The 11,593-nt window shown below is 38.2% G+C and overlaps 1 long non-coding RNA gene across 1 annotated transcript; it reads right to left on the bottom strand.

The window, feature by feature from the left end:
• Positions 1-288: 288 nt before the first annotated feature.
• Positions 289-10,096, bottom strand: LOC120528608. Its single transcript, XR_005633563.1, has 3 exons — positions 10,061-10,096; positions 9,216-9,294; positions 289-747 (listed from the first exon to the last, which is right to left on the bottom strand). It is a non-coding gene; the product is annotated as an uncharacterized LOC120528608 (long non-coding RNA).
• Positions 10,097-11,593: the final 1,497 nt, after the last annotated feature.

Here is an 11,593-nt window from a genome sequence, read left to right as displayed (position 1 = left end):
TTTGCAACAGGATATTCATCCATCTGTGTTTGCTGTTGCTAATCCGAGTGAGGCATCTTGTTTGATTTTAGGCAATTTTTGTTTGCATTTTCATATAAAGTGAAAAGCACCTACTGTCATCAACAGGTCTATCTTCATATCTGCCTGAAACAATTTATCTCCCAGTGGACCAATTTTGGAAAAAAATTGGCACACATATTCTTCAAGGAAATTTTTAGATTAGATTAGATTCAACTTTACTGTCATTGTACAGGTATAATGAAATGCAGTTTAGCATCTAACCGGAAAGTACAAATAGTAGAGTAAGATATAGACAGTGGGTGCAAATAATACAGTAAAGTGCAATAGACAGGAAGGTGCCATAAGGCAGCATACAAATGAGATATATATTGTCACAAAAACCAGTCACAAGAATCATAAAAAGGTTTGGGCAAGCCACCAGTATAATATTCCCTGGCTACAGAAGGGTAAATTCCTAGCACTGATGTGCTGAGAACGGAGTCCAGACCAGAACTAATCAACTGTTTGATAAATGGCAGTTTTAAAGGCCAAAACAGGATATGATGTCAACGGGGGCCACATCCGGAAGGATCTTCCTTCATAGACTCAGACCCAGAAGCGACGTCATTAAAAGGGCCGGAACTGGAAGGGTCCGCCTCAATGGGTTCGGGGCCAGAGCTGACATCATCAGAAGGGCTGGAAGTGACATCATCAGAAGGTCCGGTGCCGGAACTTCCCGTGAACAGTCTGCAGGAAAGCAAGAAAAAAAGTCAGCACATTCCACCACCCCTTGGTCTGGCATGGAATTACTCTCATTTAGATCCTTTAGCTAACTCCAATGCACACATGTGTGACAATATCTATATGATATTTGAATTTACAGGTAGCAGTTTATACATACATGATATGAATAAATATAGATATATGAAATGTTTTTGTACAGAATAGATATATGTAAACAGGTAAAAATATACATAGAATTCAGTCAGAAGTTATTGATTTCTAAAAAGGTCAGCTATTGGGTGGTGATGGTGTTATTAAGTAAACTGTTCCTGAGCCTGCTGGTGATGGACTGAAGGTTCCTGTGCCTCCCTAGTGGGAGGAAGGTAAGAAGCATCCTTGATGAAGCTGCAAGCCCATCACAGACACCGTATATACTGCAGGTGCGCAATAGTCGGCAGCGGGATGCTGATGATGTGTCATAGCCTTTCTGTCAGTTATGGAGAAGTTGCCATAAAACACAATAATGCAGTTAGTCAATATCCTCTCGACAGTGAAGTGGTAAAGGTTCAACTGAATCTGAGGGGACAGGCAGACTTTCTTTAGCCTTCGAAGAAAGTAAAGTCACTGTTTCACTTTTTTGACCAGACTAGAAGTGTTTGTTGTCCGAAAAAGGTCCTCAGAGATGTGGATGCCCAGGAATTTGAAGCTGGAAACACACTCCACCTCAGCCCCATTTATATTGATGGAAGCATGTCTGCTGCCTTTACTTTTCCAGTAATCCACAATGAGCTCCTTTGTCTTCTTGGTGTTGATGGAGACGTTATTGTCAGCACACCATGTTGATAGGTGCTGAACCTCCTCTCTGTAGGCTGACTCATCTTTGTCATGATCAGTCCTATTAGCATGGTGTTGTCTGCAAACTTTATAATGCAGTAGGAGCCATATAAAGGGATGCAGTCATGGGTAAAGAGGGAGGAGAGTAGTAGGTTTAGCAGACTGCCCTGTGAAACACCAGTATTCAGAATCAGGTTGCTGAGTTTATTTACCATATTGGAGGGGAGGATGGTGTTAAATGCAGAGCTAAAATCATCAAGTAACATCCTGATGTATGAAGTGTTGTTATCCAGGTGTGTTAGGGCAGAGTTAAGAGCTGAGGATATGGCATCATCCGTTGACTTGTTGAGACGAGTGGCAAACTGGTAGGGATGTAGTGTGGGAAGTAGACTGGATTTGAGGGGTGAGTACAACATTGTGGTAGTCATTCAGGCTAGGCACCAGTACAATTGTTATGTACTTAAGGCATGCAGGGACGACAGCTTAGGCCAAAGACAGATTGAAGATGTTACTGAAGATGTCAGACAGTTGCCCTGCACCGGCCTTAAGCACATGCCCAGGTATGCCATCATTACTAGCAGCCCTGCGTGCATTCACTTTGCTCAGTGCAGATTGTACAGAGAAGGTGGTAAGTCTGAATGGTTGATCATCTGGGGGCAGTTTTGGTTGCAAGTGTTTTATTGTCCGGATCAAAATGATCATAATAGTTGTTTAGCTTGTGAGGAAGCGAGATATTACTTATATTGAATTTGCATTTACCTTCACATTTTCCGTGATGGTCTGGAAGCCTTGCCACATATGTTTGTTGCTTATATTTCTGTTTGGCTCAACTGATGACATTTTTAAGGTTGACAATGTATGTGATGTAGCTCTCAGCATTGCCAGATCTAAAAGTGGTATTGCAAACTTTCAGCAAGAGTCTAATCTCTCTATTCTTTCAAGGTTTCTGATTAGGGAAGGTCTTAATCTGTTTATGCATTGTGATTTCATTAATTCTTGTATTGATGTAATCTAGGAGAGTGAAGTGTACCTTTCAATGTCCAATTCCGAGTCCCAGTAGCATTGGTGGCAACAAGGTCCAGTACTGAAACTTCTTCAGGACAGACTTTCACTATCCTCACTGAAAGTCTCATGCATCTGATAAGTGATGTGTATTTAGGGACAAGAACAAATGGAGAAGTGATCTGATTGTCCATTATGGGGAAGTGGAAAGTTCTTGTAGTCTTCAGTAATGTTTGTATATACACAATCCAAGATTCTATCTCCTTGGGAGGGACAGGAGATGTTTTGATGAAACCTGGGGAATACAGATCTAAAGTTGCAATGATTGAAATTGTTGCAGTATTGAAAGCCCCATCTGAATGTGCCATCTGTTGTCTGTTTATAACAGCATAGAGTTCTTTCATTGCAAGCTTAGCGGTGGCATCCGATTGTACATACACTGCAATGATAATAATAGTCGTGAATTCCCAAGGTAAGTAAAAGGGTCTACACTTAATCATCAGAAATTCCAGATCAGCATAGCAACGACTTTTCATTACAACACTGTCCACAAACCAAGCATTGTTCGCTTAAATGCACAGACCTCCACCTTTGATCTTACTGGTGTTCTCTATTGTTCTGTCAGCCCTGAATACAGTTATTTAACCATGTTTCTGTGAAAATCATGATGTTGCGGTTTTTAATACGTATGTGTGAGGTGATCCAGAGTTGTAGTTCGTCTAGTTTGTTTGTCAGAGAATGAACATTGGTAAGAAAAATCCTCAGCAGAGGTAGATGGTGGTGGCTTGCTAAAGCCTTGCCCAAATACCTAAATGCTTTCTTCTCCTTTGTTTGTAATCTCAGTGCCACCGCTGGGCTCTTCCTGTTGGCAGAACTGATTCACTAGACTGCGGTGTTCTGGCTATCTTTGGTGATATTTGAATGTTGTCTAGTGCCAGGGAGCCAAAGTTCAAAAGTTCTAGTCAGCTATATGATTCATTTGCACATCTGCATCTGAGAAAAATAATTTAAGAAAAAATGAATCATAATACTACTAATTTGCAAAAAGTGGGAAACGCAGGGTGTCTCGACGTACACGTGCCACTGCCACGCTGTTACAAAAGATTTTTGGGAAAATTCTATTCTATAACAACATCTAAATACCCAGTACAAAGCAATTGCAGATTAAGGACATTCCTCAATGGCCCATTGGAGTAGAGTCACTTCTGGCATTTACGGGATTCAAAGAAAGAATTAAATAAAGGTCTTTTTCATCATTAAGTGCATGGGGAATATCCAAGTAGAATCTCAGCAATGTGCTTACATGCTGTTCTCTAAATGCTAACAACAGACTGCAAATACTAACAACAAACAGTGAACCTGGAAGGTACCCCAGAATGTTGTCTTTGTCCAGGCATATTTACTATACATCCATCCATCCATCCATTATCCAACCCGCTACATCCTAACTATACAACAATAATAAAAAAGTCTAGATAAAGTAAGGAAGTATAAACTGAAAAGACCACAAATAGTGCAATACAAGTTCTAAGGCCACTTTTCTAACTCAGTATTTCAAAACACCAACAAGATTAGAGATCTCTTTCAACATAATGTTTTGTAATAATCAATAGAGAATTGAGAATGCAGGGCACTCTCATACCAAATATTAGAAACAAGAATGTAATACATCTCCTTAGTGGATAAATAATGAGATAAAGAAAAAAATTACATAATAAAAGGCGGCTCATGTGCCATTATTGCTCACAACTGGACTTATGCACACATGGGAGCAACAATTCAATAGAAATTAAAAATGCTACTGGAGAAGAATATTGATAGTAATGCAGGTGACTTAAAAGGATCCTTAAGTATTATAAAAGAAAATGAATATTAAAGAAGAGATGAAGAAGTGTATTAAGAAGAACAAGGGAAACCACAGTGAATTCTCAAGTTTTCTTTCACCTGCAATGAGGTCTATAGCATACCGGTAGTTACATGAAATGCTAGATGACTTGGAGATTTGTGAAAATACTGCCAGGATTAAAAACAAATAAAATTTTGAAACTGGAAACCATTTATTATAGAGTCTGCAAAGAAGAAACTCACATACCATTCTCAAGAAAGCTATATCCATTTCATTGCTATGGGGCCAGAGCTCATCCTGGCAACACTGAGCGCAAGCATGGAAACAGCCAGGGAGAAGGTACCAGTATTTAAGACAAGGAGAAAAAAGCAGTTGTTGAACTGAGTAAACTGACAATTTAGATTCTATGGAGACAAATGAAAATTCAGGAGACAAGCAGAATTTTGCTTAGAGAGAGAGAGAGCTTTATAAGGTGTACAGATAATTCACAACGATGCTCCATCTTTCATGCGAAAATTTGATAATAATGCTAAAAAATGTGGCAGTTTTCAGAAAAGTAATGTGTAAAAGTGTAGGTCTGCATTTCCTCACCCATGTTTCTCTTTCTGACTTTAGGAGGAGTATGCCTTTTGGAACTAATCAATTCATGCGCTTCTGAAAAGCTTTGCTTGTACACATTTAATTGTTCTATGACTCGCCTATTTGGAATATTGAATACATTAACATTTGATCAAGCTAAATTGTGCAAAACTCTAGGAAGTGTATGACATTCTAACACCCACCTCCCGCAAGATCATTCCTGGATAGAACTATGACAAGTTTGCTTGATGCCTCAAGGATTCCAAGGTCACTACTGTATCTTCTTGGCACAGTTTCAAATGACTACTTTGTAATATTTGTATAATGAATGTTTCTGCCTATTTATGATCAAACTATAGTACCAATTGTAGTTTCCACCATATGTTAATAATCACTCATTAATGTGGAATTACCAGGACTCATGTTCTGGTATATGTAATAATTTATTAATATTGACCAGAGGAGTTTATGTCGTTATTTATTCAGCTGCTATGTTTTATTTTTTTCTGAGATAGTAAGAAAAATGTTTTAAGTATCAGTAAATAAAAATATATATTTGTTTTAAGTTCTCTTCACATTTGCTGATTATTCAAAAAAGCTGTGATTTTTCATTACCTTCCCTGACGTTTATTGCATCTTCTTACATACTTTCCTATTTATTTTGTCTCATAGTGACAATCAATAATTTCTAAATCTGCAAATGTAGAGAAGCATCAACGTGTAAAGTATTACAAATTAAGAAATATGTTGGTGGGCTTTTGTTTATGGATTGATGACTCTGCTAGTCAGCTCTCCTTTCGTATTGCACTTTCTGCTTACCATGACCATTTCATGAACATTGTTCATGATATCAGAAGAGTTTTCTTTATTATCATTGTTTTGTTGGATGCTTTTTGAACATTTACATACAGTAACTATTCTTTTATCCAGTGTCGGATTTGCGTTTTCATATTCTGTTATGCAGGCAGACAAAGAGATAGACAGATAGATTGGAAAGGCACTTAGATAGATAGATAGATAGATAGATAGATAGATAGATAGATAGATAGATAGATAGATAGATAGATAGATAGATAGATAGATAGTGATTGTTTAAAATGTAAATAGAAATGCAATTGGGGATTGACCCTGAGAAATAGAGAGTTCACTGGTACAATTCAGGATGAGCAGTTAGGGGGCTGCTATCGGACTGTGAGCTTTTGTTGTCCTGCCAGTAAAACCTTGGAAAATGCTGAAATAAATGAGAAAGAGTGTAATTCACTAACAGCCAACTTACACTTTGGCCATGATTAACTACTTTCCTTCAAAGAGATCCTTGCCAAGATTGTGCCCTGCCTGTTTGCCACATTGGTGGCTCTTGTGCTACTAGTAAAATACTAGCAGATGCTCTTTAAAAGAATAGAAGTGGAAATGTAAATAAAGAACTGAATTATAAGGTATGCCATTAAGTACAGTAATTAAAATATTTTGCAGAATTACTTTTTCATAAAACCCTGCACCATTTTTCAAACATAACCATTGATATGGTTAGACACAGATGTCAGTGAAAGTATAAACAACTGTAAACTGTTGTATTTCTTGTGACTGCTATATTTATACAAATATAGCAGAAAAAAGTGACAGTAAAAAGCAGTATGTGAGCTATTAACTTACATGTACACAAGTTTTTTGGCAAAAATGTCATAACATTGTGCACATTCCTGTAGAAGCTGCTGCGTTTGACATTCAGTTCGGGGAAAAAAGTTAAAGCGATTTCTGCCAGGCTGACAGTTATACTGGAGGGAAGCTGAAAACAGTATTGGAAAAACTAAAAAAACTGGGTCAGTAATAAATGCCTGTCACATCTTTTTCCTACATCCGTGTGTTACTTTACAATTGTATTACTTGCAGGATTTAAGTGAGTTCAGAAAATTAACTTGGTGCTTTAGATCAAAAGTATTAAGGTGCATTTATTGCTCAATTTGCAAGTATACATGTAAGTGAATAGTTTTTTATATAAGAGAGTAATAATGATTGTTTTCAGATATCTTGGAAGAGAGACAAACATTTGGTACAAGTTGTTGCCAAACAAGCATATCAAAATTTCTGTACACATTTACAAAGAGTTAAGCAATATGTGAATGACTATGATGCAAACTAGAAAATCTTTTCCTCTGTTAGGCTTATTTTATAATTTATACTTTACAAAATATCTTTAAGTGCAGAGTATTAACAGCAACCTCTTTCTCTATCTTTAATAATCATTGTAAAATTACTAACTGTTGTGGTATGAAATTTTGCATACAAGTTGATAAATGATTTTGTATGTCTTTATTTGTAACTTAAGCAAAGCAATGTAATATTAGTATTTCATTAGTGAGAAGCATTCATGTTTACCCCTTAGGACTAAGTCAGGAGAGTGAATTTAACGACGGGGTTGGGGGAAGTTCCTCAGACAAGTTTGGCAAATGTTTTTCTGCGGGTTTCTCTCAGTCAGCCCCCACAGGAAATCCAGACTGCCCAGCTGGCAAGCATCAGCTCAATATATGATTCTGGGGGCAGGTGTGAAGGTATTCTATGCCCCAAGTATGGCTGTTTGGAATTGGCTTTTATCAAAAGCCTTTAAGTACCATGATGCCGTATTGGCTCTAGGGGTTGGACAGAAAACCTATAAGTTTGCTTGCTTTACCTCTCTCTCTCACTCTTACCAACTGATAAGAGAGCATCTCACACCATGAACTGAAAAGGACAACACAATGAAGAGCACAGCTCGGCAGCCATATTGAGACTGACCAAAAATGAGGACTTAACTAGAGACATTTTATGTAACTAACAAGTCTATGTGCCACCTGAAACTACACATTACCATTTATCAGGTTGTATAGTTGCCAATATTCAAATGTACTTTGCATATTGTTATTATTTATGAACATATGAATATATATCAATAATGCATTATTTAAATTGTAACTTAACTCCTGCTTGTTTTTTACAAAACTTAATTGTCTGAGGTTATAAATTTAGAAGGGAAGGTAGGAAGAAGTTATATGGTACAGTACCTTATAAACAGTGGTAAGTCTGTGAGATTTGAGGCATTCTGACAAAGACTACATATTAATAACACAAAAGGGGAAAGTAGATATTACTCTACCAAGACAAAACACTACCTTTACACCTGTTTTAGGTAAATGAACTGCTGTTAGCCAAGTAATAATTGTTGTGAACTACTAGGGGTTGCAGCACCCCAAACACAACTGCACTGATACGGTCCCAGATTCCAATAAAGAGATTTATTACCTCAAATGCCTTATTGTATTCCACAGTTCCAGCAATGTAACTTTTCCCTTCTCCACTCCACTCAGGTGAACCTTGTCCTACTACTTTCCCAACTCTTACACCCTGCAGAAGACAAAAAGCCTCCTTTTATGTCAGACCTGGAAGCACTTGTGGTGTCATGGCACAGTATGCCAAAACACTACTAGGTCATATGGCTGCTCCCTGAAAGAGGGTGGTCCGTTCTTAATAGAGCCCCCCCTGCTGCACCCAAAGACCCTGACAGGGTTCCCTTTCCATACTACTATTCTCTGGCAATCCTGCGCGTGTCCAGACTGGGCTCTAGCTAGGGAAGCACTACTGCTTCTCATAATGTAGGACGAACGGTTCAAAATATCCATTTGTTCCTCGTCCATCCATTATCTGGGTATCTCTGGGACAGAAACCAAGGACCATCCAGGCCAGGTTACACCTCCATTTTGGTACTCTATCCATTACAGCCTCATTGCCAGGTAGGAATCAACCGCAGTCGGAATGCCTGTCCATCCAGTCTGGCGTTTACACTGTAAAGAACCATGAAAATACTTGCCTTTTTCCATCTTTCTGTAATTAACTGATATATATTTATACATATAAAAAAAAGGACCTAAAACTGCAATGCACACCAATTTTGTACCTGGTAAATTTTATAGTCATTCATTGATAACACTTCAACTGAAGTGCTGCATCACTTATTACAGAATATATAAACTGTAATTTCTCAGTAATTACTAGTCTACCTACAATGTACTGTAGCTTTCAATGATTACTATGTGCTTAGTTTGTTCCTCAAGTACTAGTATAGTAAGGACACAATAAAGTAAGGAAAAAGAAAGAGGAAACAAAGAAATTACCCGTACCATTTTGCAAGCTACACACTAATGATACCTAGCTGAAAGTGACAAGCAATTTGAGCTGAATATTTTTCTCTGTGCATTACCTGCCTTGGCTCACCCTACTGCAGATGCTTTCTGCTGTTCATGTTGCAATAGTGCAGAGAATTCAGCCTTCAAGTGCTCCTGTTAGGTGGTGGAGAGAAACAGTTTGTCATAGAATTGCATGCTCCATATCAGCCTCTTTCTTCCTAATAGCGTTAACATTAGTGGTGTCCATCCATGGGGATGCAGAAGAGATACTGTACATTATGGTACGCAAGTAGCAGTAAAATGTATTGCTTCTAAATTTCATAGATGGTGCAAAAAAAAGCAGAAGTTGTTATTGGCATATTAATAATATATTGTAACACTATATCATAAAATAATTTTCTTGCATTAACAAGACCAACAAGGACGGGACACCAGTACACAGTTAAATGCTCATTACTAGTGCACATATTATACATTAAAAAAAAATAACAATTGTACAAAGTGCTTGAAATGCACTTTTAAATAAAAGATACAGTCATGTGTCATCTCTATTGAAGACACACTTTAATAAAAGTGATATACAGTCAACCCTCGTTTATCGCAGTTAATCCGTTCCAGACTCTGCCGCGATAAATGAATTTCCGCGAAGTAGAAACCATATGTTTGTATGGTTATTTTTATATATTTTAAGCCCTTATAAACTCTCCCACACTGTTAACATTATTAGAGCCCTCTAGACATGAAATAACACCCTTTAGTCAAACGTTTAAACTGTGCTTCATTACAAGACAGAGATGGCAGTTCTTTCTCACAATTAAAAGAATGCAAACATATCTTATCTTCAAAGGAGCATCGTGAAGAGCAGATAATGTCAGGGAGAGCGCTCTCTAAGAAAAGCAAACAAAAAATCAATACATACTTTTAAGTATGCAATAAAGCGGCATTTTGTAGAGGAGCGTCCTATCCTTTAGGCAAACAGCCACTGTGTAAACAGCCCCCTCTGCTCACACCCCCTCCGTCAGGCAGAGAGAGTGAAAGAGACAGAGAGAAGCAAACAAAACAAGCGCCACGCGGGAAGCATATCTTTTAGCATTGAGGAGTTTTAGTTAATATGTAATACATGCTCTGATTGGGTAGCTTCTAAGCCATCCGCCAATAGCGTCCCTTGTATGAAATCAACTGGGCAATCAAACTGAGGAAGCATGTAACCTAAATTAAAAGACCCATTGTCCAGAAAGCGAACCAGCAAAAATCCGTGATATATATTTAGATGTGCTTACATTTAAAATCCAGCGATAGAGTGAAGCCGCAAAAGTCGAAGCGCGATATAGCGAGGGATTACTGTACACATATATACTTTATAAAAGGGGACAAAACAAAGATAAATTGTTGGAGCACCAATTTTGTGACTCTGTATAATTAGATAAAAAATAAACAAAGAAAACACACAATAATTACAGAGTAGTGTTTCAGCTAAACAAGCCAATTTTCAGGTAATGAGCTCACGTGGCAGGAATGGTAGGGTCCAGGACAGACACGGAAGTGATGTCAGAAATGTAGTGGCTAGCAATCGTCTTCTCCAGATGGAGAAGTGAAGCCATTAGTACACAGCACCAGCCCCTAGTCCAGTGGGTAATTACCATCACCAAAGTCGTTAAGCTGTCTCTTATGCATAGAGAGAGAGAGAGAGAGAGCTTATAGAGTATGTAAAGTGTTATAGATAGATAGATAGATAGATAGATAGATAGATAGATAGATAGATAGATAGATAGATAGATAGATAGATCTTTATTTGTCCCAAGGGTGACATTTAAATAAATGTAAATGTTTTATTAATATTAATATGTACTGTATACAAATAAGCTCACTATACAAAAATTAGTTACCACCTGTGTAATAGATGATACATACTTCAAACATCAACAGAGGGCACTCCAGTATGATACTGGAGTATCCAGTATGAACTGGACTGTGTCATGTCCTACACAGTTCATAGAGAGACAAGGGGTAGTGGTGTGCCAGGTGTGTTAGGTTCACTCTGCAAAAATCGGGTCATACAACAGACATGAGTGACTGGCAAAAAGGGGTTATTGTGTTCAGCCTTGCCAAAGTGCAGAGTGGACTGGAAGTTGCCAAATTTGTGGGTGTATCAGAGTGTACTGTGCAATGGCTGTTGCACAGTGGCATTCATCACAGTCAACCACCAATCACTGCCAGAACTGTGGTCGAAAGACGGTGCTCACAGATAGGGAGCATTTTCGCGTGTCACACATTGTGACAGCAACCTGCTTTGTCACCACACAAGAATTGCTGCAGAAAGTCACTGCAGGCCCACAACAAGCCATTTCGGAACAAACACAAAAAAGGGAACTGCATGCCATGGATATCTGAAGCAGAGTACAGTACAGATGGCACACATGGCATCCCCTTGTCACTCTATGAACTCTGTAGG

Source organism: Polypterus senegalus, chromosome 4, assembly GCF_016835505.1.
Source record: "Polypterus senegalus isolate Bchr_013 chromosome 4, ASM1683550v1, whole genome shotgun sequence".
Classification (NCBI taxonomy): domain Eukaryota; kingdom Metazoa; phylum Chordata; class Cladistia; order Polypteriformes; family Polypteridae; genus Polypterus; species Polypterus senegalus.
Note: the sequence above shows the minus strand (reverse complement) of the source record. Positions and strands in the feature narration are given on the sequence as shown.